The sequence below is a fragment of the Alosa sapidissima genome, chromosome 23, assembly GCF_018492685.1.
Source record: "Alosa sapidissima isolate fAloSap1 chromosome 23, fAloSap1.pri, whole genome shotgun sequence".
Taxonomy (NCBI): Eukaryota; Metazoa; Chordata; class Actinopteri; order Clupeiformes; family Clupeidae; genus Alosa; species Alosa sapidissima.
The window spans coordinates 2,031,455-2,056,331 of NC_055979.1; the positions used below are offsets into that span (position 1 = coordinate 2,031,455).

Here is a 24,877-nt window from a genome sequence, read left to right on the forward strand (position 1 = left end):
AGATGCTTGTACAATCACAAGGCTATAATGAGTAAATAGGGGGATTATGTTAATGTAATTGAATTTCTATTGTTTGGGCCTATAATTACGTGGATTGAGGCGGTTTGGTAACAAAGCAGTTGACAGGCAATTACTAATCAGTCTTTGTTACTTGAAGTGATTGAAAAGGACCACAGTAATGGGTCTTCAAGTCCGGTTAGTAAGTTTCAACCACTCACAGTGTGCTTGTTGGAGAGCCCACAGAGACCACAGTGTTTGTGAAAGCAATCAAACACGTCTGTCAGATTTCACCGCACCTTTTCAGTAAACAAGCAGAGGAGGAGTAGAAGGGATGTAGAAAGGAACCTTTGGACCACCTGCCAGGTCTTTTTCTGATAACAAATGAGCAAAACATTCACAAGTACACACACATTTTTTCTCTCTCTCTTTCCATTTGTCTCTCCCTGTCTCTCTCTTTCTCTCCTGTCTCTCTCTTTCCCTCTCTCTTTCACAGACACACATGGAGTCAGACACAGACAGGCAGATACCCCCCCCCCCCCCCCACACACACACACCTTTAAACTGTTTAAAATAACATATGACGCTGCCACCCATAAATCAAATGTGTGAGTGTGTGTGGCTGCTGAGGGTGCATGATTGATGCCTAGCGTTCCCCAACGTGTTTGATCAGAAGACAAACTGGCGACAAGGCAGAGATAAATGCTCCGGCACCCAGATTAACATCCCAAGGTCACCGAGGCTGGGCATTTCAATTAAAGCCTTTTTTTCCTTCTTTTCAAAGGACACATCTCCAGCAAGACCCACCAGCTTACGGAGGCCAAATGACTATTTAATGAGATTGTCATTCTTGATTGCGACAGAGAAAAGTTGGGGAGTGGTGGGGGATGGGGGGCATCTTCCAAAGCCTGTGCTACCAAAGAGCTGTATTTACATATATTGTGTGCGACCTTATAATCTAGGCTAAGATGATGAGAGGGAAAATGTGTGGAAATTAAGGAGTAAGAAGGAAGATTAATGCTTCGAAGGAAGACATTGTTTGACTGCAAAGTTCGTCCTGACTGTGGGTGTTTTGCTGTATGGTTTTTAGAAAAAGCAAAGCTGCATGTGCTATGCCAATACAAAAAATGGGTCCCACATGCTCCCCTCACTCAACCCTGTTCATCATGCATTTATTTAGATCTCACCTGTCTGCTGTATGATTGTCATGCTTTGACACGTGCCTCACACACGGAAGTGACAATTTCTGGGCATGTCTTACCGTGTTGCACATGTGCTGCTGTATGTCCTCGGAGCCAGGCTTGACAGATTGGCACTCTCTCAAATGGCATTAACCATATTTCCAGGCATTATGCTGGGCTCAGCGGTGTCAGAGAAACATGCATTCAATTGACTTTCTGAACCGTATTACGCCATTTGCCAGGAACGCATATTGACAGAGAAAGTAGCGGTGCGTCAGTAGAGAGCTGGCCTATCATAATAATGGATATTAAAATTACCATTCCAACCACAAGTCAAGTAAACACTGAGTCATGCCATGCATTGTGCTTTTTAAGTGTGCTTTTAGAAGCTGTCCTGTAGTTGTTTTGGCATCTTTGTAAAGTGCCTTGAGACAATGTTCATTGCTAATGCCCATACATAAATAAATAAAACTGAAAGGGTTTTAGCATATCAATTTTATATGACAGATGTAGCCAAAATGGAAAATGTGAAAGTCTTGTCAATGATATCTTGAAACATGAGATAAAATGTATCCTAACAAAGATGTTAACTACAATTAAAATTCAGCTGTTTCATTCATATTGGAGTGAGACTCCCGACTAATGCTATCTCCAGAGGACACCTTGTTGATTTTAACCGCATCAGTGGTCATATTTGATTGGCCTCCGGTTTGCTTTAAGTACATTTTTAATATACGTTTTCGTCCTTGTTTGCCCTTGCATCATGGTTTGATGGATTACACTAATTTGTCAGTCTGCATGCTTAATTGCACTAATGAGTGATGTTCAAATTAGAAGATAAAAAAAAGTGTATTTATTTTTTACGGCGATTCCTCTGGTTTGTTGTGTGCATATTTTGCTTATATTGCAATAAGAACACTTTCATAAATTGGCCTATGTAACTTTGATATGACATGAATGACCACATGAACATGGTCAAGGTCAAAATGGTATCATATGGTCCAAATGGTTTATTCACCGTCACTGGTCAATGTGGCTCTCTTGTTATTTCATTTTTCAAAAGACTTTTTTTTTTTTAATTTTTTTTAACATTGCTGTGATGCCCTTTCTATTAAATCTTGAAATGTCATAGAAGTTCTGCCATCCATGGGCATGGAACATTTATATCACTATTATCAGGTATTGAAGGCAAAGAGATATAGATGATTATATTGTCTGTTCCAAAGCCAGACATTTGTTGCTGTTTTTTTTTTTGTGACCAAGAAATTAAATAACCCTGTAACACACACACACACACACACACACACACAAAGCAGGGGTATCATGCAAAGCTCATACAATTTTTATGAGGTCTATGAAGGACATTTTTTTTATTAAAAGCAGTCTGATAAGAAATGTGATCCCAGCTTCCAGGCCTCAGAGTCTAACTCTGATATGGAGGATGTGAGTACGAGAAAAGGGTTTAGTTTTTAAATGTGCTCTCATTCTGCATGATTAAAAGTGGATCAGTGGCTGACAACTTGCAGCCTCGCACTGCCTGATGGTAACAGGGAGAAGGCAGAGACAGAAGCGTGATGTGAGAACACTGTCTCACAAAAAGTCGAAGTGGACTGGCTTTTTGAAAAATTGGGACATGGGAAAAAAATGATTTAATTTGTCGTATTTTTAGTTTCATGTTTGCATTTTTTTCCTGATAAAAACGAGGGCATAAAAGCTACATTATTTATGAATTGCTAACTCAGCAGTAATTGACCCAGAACGCATACACTCAGATGCAGTCATACGGCTGTGGGTCTTTGTCATCGACGTGAGATGCATGTGAATTAGTATTAATGTTATTTACTTTTCATCTCTAAGCAGAAGGCCTGGACATGTTTTAACATGATTTACTGGCATGGATTTATAGTCTAATGATACTTGCAAAACGGGCCATTAGGCACTTCACTGCAAACATTTTATTAATTCAAAAACAATTCACATCCACGGCGCCAGTCGTTCATCAGAATCACATTTATTACAGGGAACAATAATAAAAGTGTGCATGTTTTAAACACTTGGGATGTCCTAACACTTATGTTAGCTGGAGAAAGCTGATTAAAATATGTTTTTGCTGTTTTTAATGATGATTTTATTTTTACTGTTTTTATTTACTTATTTTCAAATGAATTTCCATCATCAGGTCCAGCTTCAGTCCCATGTCTGATGTTCCATTTTATGATTCTAATGAATATCTCCTCAAGCCAAGCTCCTAAACATGAACGTCCCATCTGCATGGGCTATTCCAGCTTTAATCAAAGATGCATGAAAGGAAAACAAGTAGTATTTTTAGCAATAAAAGATAAAGTTTTCTGCCTTTGATAGACCTTCTAAAATATATACAGCACATCCTCACAGATCTCAGTCATTACCATATTCCTATGAGTGGTCGATGTGTTTTTAAGCATGGTTCATAATGTTACATTGCACATCTAATCGGAAAAGATGCTTTCATGTGTAAAATGTGTGCCAAAATGAGATGCAAGCCAGCTAATATAGCTCATCGAAGTCTTTGATATGCCCAATTATGTAAACAAGGTTTAATAAGCAAACAGACTGGCTTCCACGATACTGAATCTGATTAAGGCCTAGTGGTCAAAATGTCAGCACTTCCTTTCAAAGAGATCAAGATCAAAGTAGAACATGGCTCCCTGACCAGATTTGGCTGGATCTCAGTGACATCTCCAAGGCCCACTCTTAGAGAGACCATGCTTAGACTCACATACTGTAGCTCATGCAATGAGAGACTAGGGTGGATGTAATTTGGGTGTCACAATTGATGGCTGACTAAATTTGTCTTAGCATGTAGCCTCAGATACTAAATCCTGTTGGTTTATCCTGTACAATATTGGGAAGATTAGACCATATCTAACTCAATATGCCACACAACTTATTGTGCAGGCCATGGTTATTTCCTCCGTTTATTGTCGATTGTGAATATTTATTATTATTGATGCTATATATATATATATATTTCTGTTTCCAGAGTCTATGTAATTTACTTTTGTTTTGATATAAGGTCAATGCTCAGCAACAAGTGCAGTCATGTTGGAATGATTCTAGGTTAATGTCCATTTAAACTGTTACTGTCACTGTTAGCCAAGCATTGTCTAACTCTCTAACTAAATGTGTTTCTCTAAGGCCTAATGAAAGCTATCAGTATATCTATGCTGTCAGTTATCATTGTCATTCAAAAAAACAACAACCATTGCCTTAACAATGCAGGATAGGTGCAAGAAATGATGGAAAAGTTATGGTGCATTTGCACTTTCTGCAATGGACTTGAATCACCATGCTTTCAATATTTTCCGTAGGCATCCATTAAGGAAACTTTGGATTTTTCTATATAGTGTTATTTTTCATGTCTCTGCTTCATATAGCATTACTGATTTGACATTAGGGTTGAAGACTTTTGTGTCTGTGCGTGTTGATATTGCCTTGGAATTCGAGAATGATTAATGCTGTCTTTGCTTTCCTTATGCACACTTTTACACCTTGCTCCACACCCCCATCATTATCCACTACACTTCCAAAGTATGTAAATTATGTTACTTCCTCCGCCTCTTCATCTTGGACTCTGATGTTGATCTTACTGTTGTTATTGATCATCGTAACTTTGGTTTTTCCATGTTTATCCTCATTCCTAACTTTGCAGCTATTGTTTCAAGTACTGATCTACATGTGGTCTCCAGTATGTGACATTGCAGCTAGTTCATCCGCAAAGTCAAGATCATCCAGCTGTTATGTCAGGGTTCATTGAATGTCATTGTTTCTTCCCGCTCAGGTCTCTTTCATCACTCAGTTGATTGACAGTAAGAAAAAACTTCCCTGTCTAATGCCAGTTCGAACCTCGAGCACAGTTGTTGAGGTCCCTCTGTAAAGCATCTGGCATGGCATCCCAACATATGTTGTCTTAACAATGCTGACATACTTGTCAGGTATTAGACTTCTTAAGGCTTATAGGCTAATTATTAGACTTCTTAAGGCTTATAGGAATTATTTTGGTCTGAGGCAGCACCCCCAACCCCGCACTGGCCCCCCTGAAAGCCGGGTAAGTAGGTTGATGATGAAAATGTGTGGTAGGTTGGTCTCAAGGAGCTGCATCAACAAATCCCATAAGCATTCATTTGTGGTGTAACGCCACTGAGTGACAGGCATAAATGAAAAATTGTGGTACTTCAAACACCAGTACCTTGTCATAAGATGTTCTGAAACACACAAAATTTGTCTAGGATTACCACGGCAATTTCATCCATGGGGGGCACTGCAATTTTAGCCTGATGTAGTCATACTCAATTCTAGTCAGAATATGAGTCTGATACTGCTCCATTGGGACATAATTATGGGGCGTGTTTCAACCGATACAGGGGGGGAATGCCTCTGCACTCAATTGGATAGACCTAACCAATCAGAGCAACAAAATAGCTTACCGTGAGGTGTAGGAAGAAAACACACAAACCATCCTTCTTCTCCTCAAATGCCTCATTGTTTTCTGGTCTTTTGTAAAAGTTAGTGTCGTCAATAACTCCTAGCCTACAACACTCATTAGCGAAATCTAAGAGATACGTAGTAGGGTAGCCTAGGCTATTAGGAAAAAACTGATAGCCTATATCCCCTCCGTTTTTAAAAATAATTCCGTTGAACACTGATATGCTACAAACATGTTATACAGCTGGGAAAGGCTGTCGCAAATCCCTCGAACAGGTGGTCAATCAGATATTTCAAACGAACGAGGGAACATGTTGCAATGCAACAGCGCTGTTTTCCCTTGATGAAAGCTAAACCACAAGTTTTCCCACATCTCAACTTTTGCCAAAATTTTCAGAAATAATCGTTTTCAGTGATAAAACCTCATTAAACTAAATGTACCGCAGAGCGGTACAAAATATGACCACCGCCCAGTCCAGCACATTTTTTTCCAGAAAAATAAGTCACGCTTGTCAAACACAGTTTTCCTACTTTGTTCCTTTTTTGTGTGTTTGTAATTAAGTGTGTGCAGTGTGTGGTTGTTTTTGTGTATATGTGTTTTGTGTGTGTTTTTTTGTGTGTGAGTGTGTGTGTGCGTGTGTTTGTGTATGTAGGTGTGTTTGTATGATAGATAGATAGATAGATACTTTATTGATTCCCAGGGGAAATTCAAGGTCTCAGCAGCATACAGACAACACAAACACATTCTTTAACAGCAGAAAGAGTAATTAAAGTATATAATATAAAAACACAACTAAGCAATAAGGACAGTAGAAAATAAAGAATATGCTAAATATACTAAAATACAAATTATACTAACTAACACTTAATCTAAATCCATTCTAAAAACAGTATCCACATAGTGGTGATTAATCAATCAGAGGCGCTTGCAATGACTGAGGCAGGGACTGAGCCTGTGATTCTCTGTGCATAGGTAATGTAAGGTGCTCTGTGTGAATGAGTGTCATGGTGATAGTGCAATGGTGATAGTGGTCATGGTAATAGTGCAAATGAGTAAGTCCAACAGTGCAACAATGCAGAAATAAAGTAAAGTAAAGTCTATATATCTATATATTTAACTATTTTAAGAAAAGGTAAAAGTGTGGCCACAGTTCGACTGTGGCATGGAGGGAGGGGTTATGCATATGTGCTAATGTGCTAATATAGCACACAAACAGTGAGGCATAAAGACAGTGGTAAAAGTGGCTAGTGGACAGACAGTATCCAAACATGGAGGGGGTGAAGAGGCAGACAGACTATGCAGAGAAGTCTATCTCTCCTCTTCCCTTAAGTGAGGCATTGAACAGTTCAATGGCCCTGGGGACACATGACTTTCTCAGTCTGTCTGTTGTGCAAGGCAGTGAGCGAAGTCTCCAGCTGATCAGGCTCTTCTGCTTAACAATAGTGCTGTGGAGTGGGTGACACTCATTGTCCAGGATGTTGATCAGTTTGTTCAGGGTCCTTTTGTCAGATAGTGAAGTGATGCACTCCAGTTCAACTTCAGCTCCCACTACAGAGCCAGCTTTCCTTACCAGCCTGTCAATTTGCCCCGCATCCTTCTTCCTTGTGCTTCCTCCCCAACATACTACTGCATAGAAGAGGACGATGGCAACAACAGACTGGTAGAACATCCTGAGGAGCTTGCTGCACACATTGAAGGACCGCAGCCTCCTCAGGAAGTACAGCCTGCTCTGCCCTTTCTTGTAGAGTGCATAAGTTTTGGCTGACCAGTCCAGTTTATTGTCCAGGTGGAGACCCAGATACTTGTAGGTGCCAACCACCTCCACATTGACCCCATCAATGTGGACTGGTAGCAGAGTGGGCCTAGACCTGCGGAAATCCACCACCATCTCCTTGGTCTTTGAAGTGTTGAGTTGAAGATGATTGAGTTTGCACCATTGCACAAAGTCCTCCACCAGGCTCCTGTACTCCTCCTCCTGCCCGTTCCTGATACACCCCACAATTGCAGTATCATCAGAAAACTTCTGCATGTGGCATGACTCGGTGTTGTAGCAGAAGTCAGATGTGTACAGGGTGAACAGGACTGGAGGTATGTGTGGGTGCATGTGTGTGTGTATGTGTGTTTATGTGTTTGTGTGTGCCGTGTGTGTGCATGTATGTGTGTGTGCATGTGTAGTGTGTGTGTGTATGTGTGTGTGTGTGTTTTTATGTGTGTGTGTCTTTATGTATGTGTACATAAATAAAGCAAATCAGGGAACCACCTACTCTTTGCGATAAATGCCATGGGATCTTTAACAACCATGGTGAGTCAAGACCTCAATTTAACATTCAAGCAAAGGAAAACATCTTCTGCAGTAGTGTCCCTGCCACTGCAATAGGACATTGGGATTGATATTTGTTTGGTGGCTTTTGGACACAGAAAAGAGTGCCACCTACTGTCCAGCCACCAACACCGCTTCCAGCAGGAACTTACTCTTCCAAGGAGGTTTCTTATCCAAGTACTAACTAAGCCTGCTTAGCTTCAGTAATTCAGCAAAGTTAGGGTATCTGCTGGTCTGGCTGCTGGCTAAAAACAAAAGGTGAAAGGCATGTAGGATTCTAATTGTCTCACTGAATTGCATTATGCACACTCAATTCTCACTGGTATCTGCTAGACAACAAGTACCAAAACAAGATTAGTTCATAGATTTCACATGTAAAATACATTTTATACAACCCCACCCCCATCTTGCCATCTTGCCTGTTCATAATTCTGAGAAATTCTTAAATTGTGTGCATGTGTGTGGGTATGTGTTTATGTTTGTGTGCATGTGCTTGTGGGTGTGCCTGTGTGTGTGAATGTGCATGCATGCATACATGTATGTCTGCTGTGTGTGTATAAGTATAAGTATATATACTCTTTTGCTCCTGTGAGGGAAATTTGGTCTCTGCATTTATCCCAATCCGTGAATTAGTGAAACACACACAGCACACAGTGTACACACAGTGAGGTGAAGCACACACTCATCCCGGCGCAGTGAGCTGCCTGCATCAACAGCGGCGCTCGGGTAGGAGGGTTAGGTGCTCAAGGGCACTTCAGCCGTGCCTACTGGTCGGGGTTCGAACCGGCAACCCTCCGGTTACAGGGCCGAAGTGCTAACCAGTAGGCCACGGCTGCCCCCAGTGTATGTGTCATACTGTGAATGTAAGTGTGTGTGTGTGTGAATATCTGTTTATGCGCATGTGTGCATATGGAATGGGTTAACACGACCCCTGGAGGCAAACAATGGCAAAAAATTGGTCATCCTAGGCCCTAAGGTTTTCAAGATATTCACAGAAAACTCTGTTTGTGTACGGTCACTAAATGTACACATAAATGAATTTATTGTATGGCCCCCCATGAACGAAAGTCCATGAAACTTGGCATGCATTCGGAGGGTGTCATAATGATCCTACACTTTCAATTTCGTGCAGTTTTGACCATGTCAGCCAGAGATATTGTGATTACAACACCTAATTTTTTGCTTTTTCATATTTAACTAGATGGCGCTATACATGAAATAAGTGGTAATGGGATGGGTTGACATGGCCCCTTAAGACCAACATACAAAAAAAAGGTGGTCCTCCTAGGCCCTACGGTTCTCGAGATATTCACAGAAAACTGTGTCACCTACCGGCCAGTTGGTGTACAGTAACAGAAATTAATTTATTGTATGGCCCCCCATGAACAGAAGTACATGAAACTTGGCGTGCATTCAGAGGGTGTTTTACTGATCCTACATTTCCAATTTCGTGCAGTTTTGACCATGTTAGGTCACAGATACCTGCGATTACAACACCTCATTTTTACTTTTTTGTTTTTAACTAGGTGGTGCTATACATGAAATGAGTTATAGGTTATGGAATGGGTTGACATGGCCCCTTAGGATCAACATACAAAAAAAAGGTGGTCCTCCTAAACCCTACGGTTCTCGAGATATTTACAGAAAACTGTGTCTGCCCTACCCTCCTTTTGGGGGGTTCAGTCCAGCGGTGGGGCTATAGATCAAAACGAAAAATGATGGTTCCATGGTATCCATGTGGGGCTACATGCCCACAAAGTTTCGTGTACCCCGGTCTTTCAGTGTCCCGGGAATCCTTGACGGAAAATTGGCCATGAGCTGCGCGGCGGTCATAATAATATGCATTTTCCATATGGGGTCTTAAAAGCTATGTATCCTTCTAGCCACAGCGTTTTTGTTTCAAACATAAGCCTAATCTAAGCGTGCTCAGATGACGTGATAGACCAGGCGCTGTTGCTCACCTGTCCATCATCGTAAAGCCCAATTTGATTGGTCCGCCCGATCTAGGGCGAGCATACTTGCTCCACAATGGAGCAATGCCAGACCGAACTTCCCAACCTCAAATGTGGGGAGGACTAAGTTCGGAATGGCACCCAGGCTACTGCAATTTATGAATTAGGTGAATTTGAACCAACTGGCTCTACACCACTATCTAGAAGCTGACAGAGGAAATGTCCAGCTTGGCTCTCTCTCTCTCTCTCGCTCACATACACACACTCATGCACACACTCACACAAACACACACACACACAGAACACAGAACACACACACACACCTTCTATATGGCTATGTGATACATCTAGTTAAAGACACAGCAAGGACGCATGGACAGACCAGGACTGCATTCCATCTGATCACCCGCATCCTTTCCCACCATGCATCTGTGCTTAAACCTTGCCTGAAGTGACTAATTAGAGTGGGGATATTGCTTCGGCAACCACATGCTGACCTTGCCGTTGAAGGCCAGAGCTTGTGGACCACACTCTGCTAGCCACAAGCCACTATTCCCTGCCTGGAAACCCTATATGTTTAAGTGCAGCGGGAGTCCCACAGTTGATTGATTGAAGTATTAAGTGCAAATAATATTTGCAGAAAGCCTCATCTAAAGCTGACCTGAGCACTGGTGCCTTCGCTTCTCAATGGTCTACTCCTGAAACTTGAGAAACCTGAAAGCAGAGATAACTGTATGTCCATCGTTTACTATTTCCTTCCAGACACTCTGCAACTTAGCTTACAAGTTCGATACAAATAATATATAGGTCACGAGGTTTGCCTTGCATAAGACTGTAGGCTCTGTAAACTCCACGCATCGTACTAATGATGAAAATCGATCGACCTACTTGGTTTTCGACTTGCTTCATTCACTGTTCATGCAGAGCACATAGAGGGAGAGAGAGGAGAGTGTGGATATCGTGTGAAGCCAAGGAAATGTGATTAATTTCACGCTCTGGTGACAAAAACACAAACAAGCACTTTGTTTCTTTAGATCACTTTCATCACATATTAACATTTCCAAGGCAGTGCATCATTTTTCTTTTCATAGGTGCAAAGTGTGCCTACGCATTGTCATTTCTCCTGTAACCTTAAGTAAGAAATTATATATGAGTGCAGCTTGATTTATTGATGAAACCATCTCTTTGCCGCAGGCACGACTCAAGGCTAAAACAGTTATAACAAAGATAAAAGCAAAAAATGATGTTGAATTTCAAGCTATCCATAACAAATGAGCTTCACTCTTTTGATTTTACACCTCAGAAAATGTACAATAATTGACTCAATGCATGGCACTTAAATTCTTTTTTGGAAAGTGCAGAAAGCCCCATGGACCTTTGGTTTCTCGAGCCCTCAGTAGGACTAAAAAATCTGAGCTGACATTACTGTTCATATAGTTCATATCATATCAAGTTCAGACATACATTTTTTTTTAATTTCATATTATCGTCTGGGTTACAGATCCCTGATCTGGCGATCAAGTCCCATTGAGTAATAGGTCGCAGTTCCTGCGACAGGGAACTCTCCCTTACACAATATTACAATGTTAATGGTCTTCATGCTTGCTTAAACCAAATAGCTGTCTTGCTTAAACCAAAGTCAAGACAGCTATTACGGTTTGCCTTCAGAGAATCTATTTTGATCTAAACCATCTCTCTAATAATTAGGTGCCTTGTTTGTCCCCAAGACCGATTAACTATTAGCCGTGTCCTTGGTGGTCAGGGACACTTCAATATTAGGGTTTGAGAAAACAAACATGTTAGTATGTCTGCCTCGCTGGCCAGCTAATCACCCTCTGGACTCCGGCGAGAGGTGGTGAGGTCTCAGGTCTAAACTGCGAGCAGAGAAATTAGCCCACTGGAGGTCATTAATACCCCCAGCAACACCAACCCCATTCCACAACACGTACGTACATTTCATCCTTGCTAGCCAGGAAAGACAAAGCTGTGTCAGGGGCTGAGCACTTGTGGCTTCCCATTGGCTGCAGCCCCTCTGGCCAGTGTCATCACCACAGTCACCCTCCTTCTCAGATGGCCGAGTGCCAATGACACCATCAATAGTCTACGCTGGATGATTAGGACAGCAGTCCCCAAATCAATCCCCAAAATGTGGTTGCCTCTAAGGTGGAGGCAGTGTGTGTGTGTGAGATATGTGTGTGTGTGTGCGTGTGTGTGCGTGTGTGTGTGAGATGTGTGTGTGTGTGTGTGAGATATGTGTGTCATTTAATACATTAAATCAATCCCCAAAATGTGGTTGCCTCTAAGGTGGAGGCAGTGTGTGTGTGAGAGAAGATATGTGTGTGTAGTAGGGGTGTCACACTGTAGAAGGCTATAGTAATAAAGGTGGTATCCAGTGAGATATAGAGATGTGAGTATGTGTTATGTGTGCTGTGGTGGGGCCATTGGGAAGGGGGGTGATTTTCATAAGCTGGAGATTGCTTTTCCTGCTGCACTAATTATGATGTAACTGGAACAACAGCATGAGGTGTGTGTGCTCGTGTGTGTGGTGATTAACCTGGGGCAGCTGAGAAATGAGTCTAATGAGATGAGCGGGACATTGGATCTGTTCAATCAATTCTCTCTCCCTCTCCCCCTTTCTCTCTCTCGCCCTCTCTCCCCCAAAGTGTTTAAATGCATCTGTGCCCTTGTAATAGGTGACAGTGACACTCTCTTGAACTCATTTAGCATATCACAATGCCTTCATTTATTTCCACCCCTACTTATTTGTATGTTTTATTTTTTGCCTCTGATTAAAAGGGCCTGTGGTTAGTGTGTGTGTGTGTGTGTGTGTGTGTGTGTGTGTGTGTGTGCATGAAAACACTAAACAAGCTTGGGGTCAAAGATAATGTTTTATAGAGAACATGTGATCTGAATAAAGCAACCCACAAAAAAGCTGGAGTAAAAAGCCAAAGATTATTATAATTGTGTGTGTGTGTGTGTGTGTGTGTGTGTGTGTGCACGTCTCTACACATGAACTCGAGCATTGAGAACATTGTTCGTGTACACATAATTTACTAAAAAGAAAGGTTTTGGACCACTCACTCCTTGACTGGCAAGATGGCGGCGAGCAGAAAAACCAAGTGATTTGTTCAAAACTTTTCTTTTAGTGAACTCTGTGTACACCAACAATGTTCTCAATGCTGGAGGTCATGTGTAGAGACACTGATGATACTTCGATCAAGGTTTCATGTTGTGTCGAGCCTTATTTTAAAAATAACGATTTTGACGTGATCTTGTATCAAAATAGTAGTGCAACAACGACAACACGGACATGCTTAAAAGTGGTATGAGCACTGTGTTAAGCTTTACCGCTACCACTTTATTATTTCAAATGTGATCCCCATCTGGAGCAACCTAAAAAGTAAGGAACAGTCAAAGATCACTAGTTACAGGAGATTGTGGGGGATACTTTTAGAATGAACTACACAGTGCTATTACCATGTTATTACAATGCTAATCATTGTATTGCATCTATTGTGATGCTCGTTCACAAATCCTTGATGAACATGGAACCTGTTCATGGAACCTATTCACGGAACATGGAACCTGTTTGGTTTGGAAAAGATTGGTATGTGTGTTATGCACTATAAGACAACACCTGCATTGTACAGTATATGAAGACATCAGAAATACAACACATTCCAGCACATGTCAATATCATAATGAATTATTTGACTTTTCTTTTAGGTGCTTTTTCCTACTTTTACCTGCTTTATTTGTATAATCTATGATCAATTTAAGCTGCAGGCTGCAAAACCACACTGTGTTATGTCTGTGAAATCACCATGGATTTTTCCAAATATGTCTCAGATGATTAGATAGATCAGAGATGACTGATATGCAATAAATAAAAGTAGAATCTCCCTCCCTTTGGGAGTTCACTATTCATGTTCGCTAAAACTTCTTTTAAATGGTAATATTCAGACTTTCTCTCAGCAGGGAGAAATATAACAGTATTATCCAGATTTGACAAGAGACGTTGAAGAACATTGATAAAAAAAAGTTAGACGTTCACATTATTCAAATACATATATTTTTGCAAATATTCTCTCAGGAGTAATAGATTAATAACTCATTAGAATATGCTTTATCATTGATCAATTGTATTGTTAAAGAATAAATAGTTATCTCTATGCAATATTACTTCTTCAGTAGAAAGAATAAATATTGCATAAATCATGTTAATGCCTGCATTTGTCAGACAGCATTTGTCAAGTGAGCCCAAACAAAAGAATGTTGTTAACACATTAGCATTTATCTCAACGACCCCTGCTTTGGTTTCAGGTGCATCCCAACCATACATCACACCTTTACACGGTCTAATGGATGTAGTAGTCAAACAGGTCTTAGACGTTACAAGCTAGCAAGATGGTGGCTACCACAAAGTGGAAGAGAGAAAAGAAACAAGAATAAAAAAGAAATTGCGCCCTACTTATTTTATTTTTCTTTTGCTGGAGAGACAGAAAGAGTAAGAGAGAGAGAGAGCGGTCTCATTCCTTCATTAATTCCCGGCCCTACTCCTTGCTTCCTTGCTTCCACAGGCTCCCAGCAGGGCTCTGTCCTTGGACACTGCTGTGCAACATCCTTTGAATAATCAGTAAGTTTGAGTTATAGTTACATTGCCTGATGGTGACATGCTGGTATAAAGAGGTTTTTGTATTCTCCTTTCAGCTACGGTGTGGCTGGATTTTTTGCTGTCCTCCTGATCCCCTTCTCTCTCTCTCTCTCTCTCTCTCTATCTCTCTCTCTCTCTCTCTCTCTCGTTCTCTGTCTCTCTCCCTCCTTCTGCCTCATTCTCGTTTTTAATTTCTGCACATAAATAATGATTCAGAGGGACAAACGTGGCACCTGAAGCATTTGAATGAAAGTGAGACGATGATTAGGGAATGGAGGCAGCAGTTTTAGAACCTCAGGCGTGGCTTTGCAGAGACAGGACACTAACGCCACTCTTGGGATGTTAGGTGTTAAAAGAATTTCAAAGCACCTCGGATTAGCGTTAATGTCATCTGACCTTGGTCACTGCCGGCCCTTATCTTATGCCTGCACGGCCTTTTTTTAATTTGCTTGATCATCTTGACAGAACTCAGTATCAGGGAAAGTCAAATGAATATCAAAGGGGCCTTACTTACCGAACAGCAAGGGACGGTTTAATGCCTTCAAATGTGACCTTAATGTCTGGTAACATTTTCCAGGACCTTGAGACGGGAGTCATATAGTTTGATGAGATCAGGTGGAGGACTACACCTGATGGCAACATCTCAAGGTATTGATAAAACCTGCTATTAACTGTAAATCCTCTACACGTGTGACCTTTTGTCATTTAAGATTAATGCCCTCATTCAACATGACACCTATTCAGTCCAGCTCCTACCTCTCACTCTCTCTGAATCCTTTTCATGTTATTCATATCACCTCTCCCTTCTTTTGTGGCACTATAGAGTTTTGTGATTCAAAATGTTCACCTTTCATTTAACAAAGGAAAAAGAGAGGGGGGTTGAACAATTGTCCTTCTGGCTGCACGGGAAATCTTTTTTGCAGCGTATGCAAAAACACAAATTAGTCTGCAGTTGGAAAGGTCATGAGAGAGGAGGCTAAAATAAAGAATTGTGACACGCTTTACATGAACATGAATACAAAACTGCTATCTGAACATATGGGACTTTCAGTGCACTTGGTTTAAATGCACTGTTGAATTATAGTGTTTAGATTTGCATTGTTGTGTGGCAAGATAAATAAGATGAATTGATTTTCATTGTTGGGTGGCAAGATAAATTGACTACATGGAGCACACAGTACACTTAAAGTATGTAACATAATATAAAGTGAAATGATTATAAAGACATAAATTAAGGGGTTTATATTATACAGTTGCAGTCACACATTTCACCTTCCAAACTTTTGATGTTTTATGTACACATCATCATCATATAAAGCATTTTTTTACCTTGAAGGAACATGCAGTGTTTACCTGTTTCAAGAATCACAGAGAAAAAGTGAGTGTATGTGTGTGAGAGAGATAGATAGATAGAGAGAGAGAGAGAGAGAGAGAGATGTAGCCCTTCTAGGTAAACTGAGCACTAAGTTTGAAAACACATCGAGACAACTCCCTTTTGATTTCGACAGTGATGCATCTTTGACATGTTACTTTGTCGCACACCCATGCTAAGCTATCCCAGCATGTGCTTTTAGTAGGGGGGATGGGCCTTCTCTGAAGTTGAGGCTTGACTGACACATCTGATTAGACCCACCCGTTGGACACCTTACCCGATGTGGACAGGCGTGGACGGATGAAACCCGTATCACCCGTGGCAGTCTTTTCAAGTCGCGTAAGTCTCAAACGAGCACGCCTGTCGTCTCCCATGCCGCTCGACAGAGGACGATGGCACCTTGATTTCAACACTCGTTGCCGTCTCTTCATCCGTCAGCATCATCCGGCAGGAATAATTGGTGCTGGCGTTGACAAATGCGAGCCCACCTCGGGTAATTAATGAATGAAAGCAAGGTGCTCTTCCGTGGGCTCTGTGATCTGAGCGGAGGAGCTCCGTCGCTCTAGCGCGAATGGCAACAGCCGCCAGGGGAGATGCCTGAGAGAATAAGACAGAGGGAGAGAGAGAGAGATAGAGAGAGAGATAGAGAAAGAGAAAGAGAGAAGAAATGTGACACATTTGCATTCGGAGAGGGAGAGGTGTCGCGCAAGGAGAAACACTAGTGATAAATGTTTCCTTGTCAAACATCAAAGTCGCCAGTCTCTCACGTGGAAGACGCTCAACAGCTCGAAAAAGTCATCAGGCTTCGGCTGTGTTGGGAGGAACATCAGAAAGAGCAGAGGAGAGGAACAAAGAAAAAGAAACAGCAAAAAGAAACACTCAAGAGTGATGAAGTATTTACATCTGTGTGCAGTTTCACTCCAAGCCAATGTGGTCACAGTAAAAATGACACTCCCCCCAATGCACTGTAATGATCAATAACGCTGTGTCATAGCCATAATGTATTACAGTGCACCTTTTATGTCTCCTAATACATGTAGCAATTTCATGCTTTGGCTGAGAGTGGCTGAGACCATGCAAATAATGTCTGTAACTTGTCATAACACTGGTGCCTGTCTATGTTTATGTGATGGGCCCGGTTATGTGTTGCCTGACATTTTCCCCGACTGTGTTTGAAACCTTCACGAGCCATTTAGCAGATGTCAGGACTGGTGGAATTGGTTTTTGATATGGATCCTGGTTGGAGTTGAGTGTAAGGAGATAGCAGACTATGAGTTAAGATGGGACAAGTGATATACTGCTGTAGGCCCTAATAATATCATTTCGCCTCTAAGCATGAGCACTCACAATGGATGGCACGCCAACATATATTCGTCATTCAGCTCTATTGAGTGTGTGTATCTCTCTCTCTCTCTCTCTCTCTGTCTGTGTGTTATACATGTCTGCATGTGCATGTCAAGCTCACCCCATGCAACCTACCCAAATTGTCAAACATGCTTATCATTGCTGCCACATGTTTTGCCTTCTCAGGACAGACTACTGAGCTTGGTATGCTTCTTTTGTTCCTGCACGGTGCAGTTCTGCTGGGACCTGCGCACTGATCTCGTTCCAGGGCTTTTGGCCCATGCAGTGCCTCCATGCATGAGTGTCACACCCGCGACTTCTTCTCACAAAGAACTGGCACCACTGAATCACCTGAAGCAATGAGGGAGATTGTAACTCAAAATGGTGCCACTCTCGTTGGCTGCTGTGCACACACTTGACATACTTTGAATAAACATACACAGACACACACTCATACATTAATGCACATACATACATACATACTCACATATACTTATATACATACAGCGGAAGTATCCAATCGCGCCTCGAAAATGTAGTCAGATTGTAGTTTTGAAGAAGACTGCAAAACGGACTCCGACTTGGCTTTGTTGCTGTTGAAATTGTAAGTAGCCTACTCTTGGGTGAACTTCATCTTTGTGATGTGGTTTGATAGTCTCTCGAACAATGTGTTTGCTTGACCGTTTTATTGTAAGCCCTGTATGTGTTTAGCTTGGTTTCTTGATGACTAGCTTGCTAGCTAGTGGGGGATTAGCGTAGCAGTCACTTGCTACCGAAGCTGCAGGGGTAGCTGTGTAGTGAAAAATGCGAGCCCAAATCTGGCGAAAACCCAGAAACAGTGAAGGAATAACCAGACCAGCATAGTGGTTCTTTAAATGGTTCCTATAGTGTTGATGAGTGTACATATTGTGAATGAGAATAATACAGTGTGGTTTTTGAATATTATAAGTTGTAATTGGTGAATAAACTCTTTTGAGAGGTGGATAAACTCTAATAAGAAGTGGATAAACTCTATTTCTGAAATTTCAGAGGTGGATAAACTGTGTTTCCTTGCGTTTAGCCTCCACTACATCCCTGCTCCCGAGCATTTGCTCTGCTGCTGGCTCGTGCCTCCACATGCCCAAAATGCTTGATTGCATTGCATTCGCCATATTTCTAGCTAAATTGTTATGTACCACATCAGCATTTTTGTGAATCTTTTGTAAATTGGTCTTCGTTATCGCCCAGCTTGCCGCCATTCACTCCTTCATCTTTATTAACATTCCCGGTAGAATTCTCAATTTTTTTGGCCTCTGTGTCCAGTTACATAGTCTGTCTGTTCTCGGTCTAGTATTTTGTGAAATGTGGAAATGTCGAAATAAATGTGACTTATGTTTGGTGCGACTTATATATGTTTTTTCCCTCTTTATGACACATCTTTTGACTGAAGTGACTTATAGTCCGGAAAATATGGTAGTCAGTTAGGGTATTCCAAACTTTTGACAGACATAGGTATGGTTGGATTATGAACCCCTGGGCACAGATGTAAAAAGACCCCCCCACCTAAATGATGACTTCTGGTGAGTTTTATGGAAAGAGAAGAGAAGGGTGGAGAAGAAGCAACTTCACAAAGAGGCTTTAAAGTTGCCCAAGCGTAGTGGCGATTGGGCCTTCTTCAGGGCATAGTGAGAATGAAGCAGTGAAGTCTTTTGTTTGAACAAACAGCACACCTGTTGATTGCTTAATTTCCCACAAATAGTGACCCCTCCCCCATCTCCGACTAGAGTGTAGCTACTAAGACCCGCCCCTCAAACAGATCTTAGAAAACAAACATAACAAACACAGAAATACAAAAAATGCAAATCCAGTATACTAAACATTCAAAAATAGAAATTCAGTATACTAGACACAGTAGCAGTAGTTAAAACAATTGACCACATTATTACAAAAAAGGTCTGTAATCTATTTCATCATTTAGACCTGGGTACTCCATTGCCTTGAAGCTCCAGATCCAAAATGTTTGTCTCTGTAGCAACCTTTTCAATCTGTCCCCACCCCGTACAGTTTTCTTAATAACTTCAATCCCCTGTACTTTTAAAGATGATGGGTCACTGTGATGTATTTCTCTGTAATGTTTGGCCATTGGATAATCCTCATTGTTTGTCTTAATAGCATACTTATGTTCAGAAAAGCGTTCTTTTAATTTCCTCTTTGTTCTCCCCACATAAAAACACCCACAAGGACATAGCAAACGGTATACAACGTATTCAGAGTTACAATTAATAAAATCATTTGTTTTGTATTCCTTTTGTGTTCTCAAATCTAAAAAGGTTTTGCACTGGATGATACCCTCACAGTGTTTACATGAACCACATTTGTAGGTACCGTAGAGGTCTTTTTGTAACCATGTTTTTTCTTTCTTGTCTGGTACATGTAAGTAACTTTTGACCAGTTTATCTTTTATGGAGGGTGCCCTTTTAAACACCGTCATAGGTGGATCAGGAAAGACTTCTCTCAGAAGCGGATCACTTTGGATTATTTTCCAATTTGACCTAATTATTTGTTGCATCTTTGGGGCACAGCTGTTGAATTGTGTGATGAAGCAAGGTCCTTTGTGTTTTTGTTGGGGTTTTTTTTCACTTTTTTAAGAGGTCAGGTCGGTTTTGGGACTGGGCTTTTTGCATCACACTGCCTATCACTGCTGGGGAATAACCTCTTTCACAAAATCTTGTTTTCATGTCTTCGGCCTTGGTCTGAAAATCTGAATCATTGCTGCATATCCGTTTTAAACGTTGAAATTGTCAGACCGGAATATTGTTTTTGAGTGGTTTGGCATGGAAACTATCAGATCTGAGTAAGGTATTCCTATCTGTGCTCTTCCTATAGATAGTAGTTTGTAAAGATCCACTACTATCAATGGAAATTGATAGGTCCAAAAAATTTATAGATGTCATAGAGTATTCAAGTGACAGCTTGATGTTCCCATTAGTTGAATTTAAATACTTATGAAAGTCTAAGAGCTCACCTTCACTTCCTGACCATATTAGATAAATATCCTCAATAAAGCGACAATAGAACAAGATCTTGTCCAAAAACACAATATTTTGTTGGTTGTATACAAATGTGTCTTCCCAGTAGCCTAAGAAAAGGTTTGCATAAATAGGGTCGAAGCATGCACCCATTGCTGTGCCTTTCCGCTGTCTATAAAAAGAATTCTGAAAAATGAATACATTGTTGTGCAAAGTCCATTCTGTCAAAGACAATAAAAATTCATTTGGTGGTGTGGCATCAGAGCGCAAAGACAAATAATATTGCAAGGCCTCTAAGCCCTCCTGGTGATCAATATTAGTGTAAAGAGAGGCTACATCTAAGGTCACCATGTAGCAGCCTGTGGCATTTATAATGTTAATCAATGCACATAAGACATCTGTAGTATCCTCAATGAATGAAGGCAAAATCCGCACAAGAGGTTTTATAAAAAAGTCCACAAACTGAGAACATGTCTCTGTCAATGAGCCATTTCCTGATATGATTGGTCTCCCTTCTGGGTGCTCCAGATTTTTATGGATTTTGGGCAACATGTAGAAACACGGCATTTGTGGGTTCTCATTCATCAGGAAAGAGAATTATTTGTCAGAGATCCAGTTCGACTGTTTGGCATTAGACAGTATAGCCCTAAGTTCTCTCTTCATGGACTCAATGGGATTCATGCTCAGTTGTTCATAGTAAATTTCATTTCCCAGTTGCCTTTGTGCTTCAGTAACATAATAGCTAGTGTCCATTACCACTACTGCACCCCCTTTGTCCGCAGGTTTGATAATAATTTGTTCATTTTTTGACAGGTTTTCAAGTGCCACCCTTTCATTTCTTGTTAGATTGTCTTTTATTTTTTTCTGTCTTTTACTGAACATTTCATTCATGTCATGTGACACTTTCTTTGTAAAGGCAACCAGAGTTGGATTGTTACACATTGGCATAAAAGTAGACTTAGGTGTAAAAGGTGTCTTTATTCTTTTGGTGGTACCACATCATTAAATGGAGGTTTCTATAGAATCTGAAGAGATCCACATTTGTTTTAAACTCAGCAGCATTACACACGGGGGCAAAAGTGAGTCCCTTAGACAGGACATTTATAGAATCTTGTGTCAATGTATGTTTGGAGATGTTAATTACCGCTGATTTCTGGCTCGGCTCCGTAGGCTGTCCTTTGAAATTATTGGATCTATGTCTCCCCCTCCTGATCTTTTTCTTTGTTGGCGTTTCTGTTGGGGGCCTTTTTTGGTGTATGGTCCGGTTCCTAAAAAACCGCCATGTGTGTCTTCATGGGTGGCATCAGGCTCCTCTTCACTTGTACTGAGGTTAAAAGATACCGTTCGCCTCCGAGGTCGTTTTGTGGATTCCTTCCATTGGTAGATGTTGCCTTCAGCGTAGTCCCTCTCATCTCGGCGGAATTTTTTCAGCGTGTAGTCCATGGTGAACTTCTCCAAGTTTGCCTTCAGCTCATCCTCAAAGGAAGATTGTTGGGATTCATTGCTGGCTTGTAACATTTGCCTCTTTAACTCATTCATTTTTTCTTGTACCTTCTCTTTCTCTTTTTTGTTTGTTCAATAATAAGTAGTATAAGGTCAAAAGAACATTTATTTAAGATGCCCTCCCACTGTTCACGAAAGATAGCATCCTCCAATCCAAAAGAGGGAAATTTTTTAATCCGTGGCCTCTTGGAATACGCTTTTCTCTCCAGTAATCCGATAAACTGATAAGGTGCCATTGAAGTCTGATGTCTTTTTCACAAAGTCTTTTAAAATCTGTGTACATGCGATCCAAATCTTTACTGGATGAACTTGGTAGAGGGGTGCCAGTCAGAAGGGAATCAGGTACAACTATATTGTTGCCTTCCTCAATCCTCAACCCTTATCTTGTGACATGTTTGATCACAGAGGAAAAAATCAGGAAACACTCACTTGTTTGAGTGGAGCAGCAAGCCAAACAGGTCAACCTTGATATGACCAAAAAGTAACAATTGTTGCAAGTCAGAGGCGTGCTCAGTCCCTTTGGAGAATTGTTCATACAAAAGACTTCACTGCTTCATTTTCACTATGCCCTGAAGAAGGCCCAATCGCCACTACGCGTAGACAACTTTAAAGTCCTTAGTGGACATGTCATAATAATAAAGACATTTTACAATACTCCTTGGAGTGCCTTGGTGAAGAAAAGTTTTTTCTTTTCAACTAATTTTGGATAAACCTTGAACCAAAGAGCACCCACCAGAACACATCTTTTTTTTTCACAATTCTCCAAAGGGACTGAACACGCCTCTGACTTGCTACAAACTAGAGTATTGTAGCGACCAGGGGGGGGAGACATCATTCTAGTTGAGCTAGTTAGCACAAAGGCTCATGGGACTGTTTATGGTTAAGAAAAAAGTCATGTTTTAGTGTTGTTATGTGCATGTTCACTTGCCTTGCCTTTCCAGTGTGTGTGTGACTGATAATAGTGTAAAGTTCATGTTAACTTTTACTAACACTTTAACCACCGCGACTGAGTATCTTAGTGTGTTTGGCTATGTCTGACCAGTATTCTAATACTGAGTGTTCATGTATGATTCTAAATAAATACAGTACACCTTGTGATCGTGTGGTGTAAGGGACGCAAGGGTTGTAAATTAAGATAATCTGACTCACTTGCATCTTTCCACAAGCGCTCACCACATTGGTGTGAGAAGTGGGATTTTAAATTAAAGAAAAAGGAAAGATGGAGAAACATACTAAAGAGCTAGAGAAAGCCATTGAGCAAAACTTTAAACTCCTGGAGAGGCAAATGTCAGGTCCTGCTAAAAAAGATCGCTTTTACAACCCACCCTGATGGTTCCAGTGCACCACGGCCATACCGCCCCCTAGAGGTTGGTAATGCTACTGCGGGAGAATCACTGCTGCCTGCTGTCCCTGGCCGCCCCCTAGTGGCGAGGAGGACGACCGCTGATGACACCCTGCTGTCTGCGACAGGCGCGGGACATCAACAGTCTTTCGCTGTCGCCAATGAACCACCACCACTGGTAACCACACCCAGACCACAACACCCTGCAGCCATGCCTAGGACATCAGCCAAGCTTCCTAAGTACAATGGGCTGACGCATCTCTTTCAAGTGCAGCTGGCAGCATGGCACGGCGGCTGGAGCGACGAAGAAGCTGCCACTCACCTGGCCCTTGCATTGGAAGGAAAAGTGTTGCAGGTGCTCCTCGACATTGCCCCAGCAGAGCAACGAGACCTACAGGCTTTGACCATGGCGCTACAGAGGCTGTTCGGGCAGAGACTCCTCACCGACCAGAGCAGGGAGCAGCTAGCTAGCCATCACCGCCAAGACGGAGAGAGCCTAGGTACCTTCGCCGCAGATGTGCAGCTGCATGCCCAATGTGGCTACCCACAGTTCCATGCTGCTGCCTAAGAGGAGCTGGCCCTCCATGCCTTCCTGCGGGGGCTCGCACCAGAGAGGTTGCGCCAGCATGTTCGCCTCGCCATACCCCAGTCTCTCAGTGAGGCCCTACGTGAAGCTGAACGGGGCTGAAGTGGTGGTCTTGACACGGTCTACTCCTCAAAAGGGTTCCACACCACAACCACACGTCAGGATGGCAGACATCAAGATGACTGACTATGATGAGGAAGAGGCGGAGGTTGAAGAGGTTTATCAAGTCCAGCCTTCACCACAACGGTCTCAGCGGTGGCCTCCACCCTCCAGGCGTCGTCCACCTCGCCAGCCAGACCGCTGTTACCGATGCGAGGAGCCTGGCCATGTTGCTCGAAATTGCCCAGCCCCTGCACCAAAGACCAGGGCCACCCACCATTCGGGAAACGACAGTGGAGTGGCTCAGTGAGGGGACCACCACTCCAGTCGCCAACCCCTCTCCGAGGCCAGTATGCACTGGTATGCACCTGATTTGCCAAATCGATGGCCAACGCTGCCGGGCCCTGGTAGACACGGGGTCTACCATTTCCTTGGTGCACTATCGGCCCCCTCCCAAAGGCGTGGTCCCCAACTAACACCCAGCTGATGACAGTGACAGGAGAGAGAGCAGACATGAGAGGGAAGAAGGGACTGAGAATCCAGGCTGGAAGCCTGGTACTGGTGCACGAGTTCTGGCTCACCAACATCCGAGACCCGTGCATCATTGGACTGGGGCCAGCTTCAGAACGGGGCCAACTGACAACAGTATAAGTATAAGTATAAATACTTTTTTGATCCCGTGAGGGAAATTTGGTCTCTGCATTTTAACCCAATCGGTGAATTAGTGAAACACAAACAGCACACAGTGAACACACAGTGAGGTGAAGCACACACTAATCCCGGCGCAGTGAGCTGCCTGCTACATCGGCGGCGCTCGGGGAGCAGTGAGGGGTTAGGCACTTCAGCCGCGGCCCACTGGTCGGGGCTCGAACCGGCAACCCTCCGGTTACAGGTCCAGAGTGCTAACCAGTGGGCCACGGCTGCCCTTAACAGTGGTGGCAACTGCCGACCTCTCTGCCAATGAAGAGGGGCTGCTCCCATTTACTACTCAGCAGGGCGGAAGAGGAAATGACCTCCTGCAGCTTCTAGTGCCCCAGGCGCTCCGCTCCCAGGT

General features: G+C 42.2%; 1 long non-coding RNA gene across 1 annotated transcript; it reads left to right on the forward strand.

Annotated features, from left to right (window-relative positions):
• The first annotated feature begins 60 nt into the window (after window positions 1-60).
• LOC121698363 lies at window positions 61-23,613 on the forward strand. The gene is made up of 3 exons (XR_006026755.1): window positions 61-71; window positions 4,870-4,874; window positions 23,536-23,613. It is a non-coding gene; the product is annotated as an uncharacterized LOC121698363 (long non-coding RNA).
• Window positions 23,614-24,877: the final 1,264 nt, after the last annotated feature.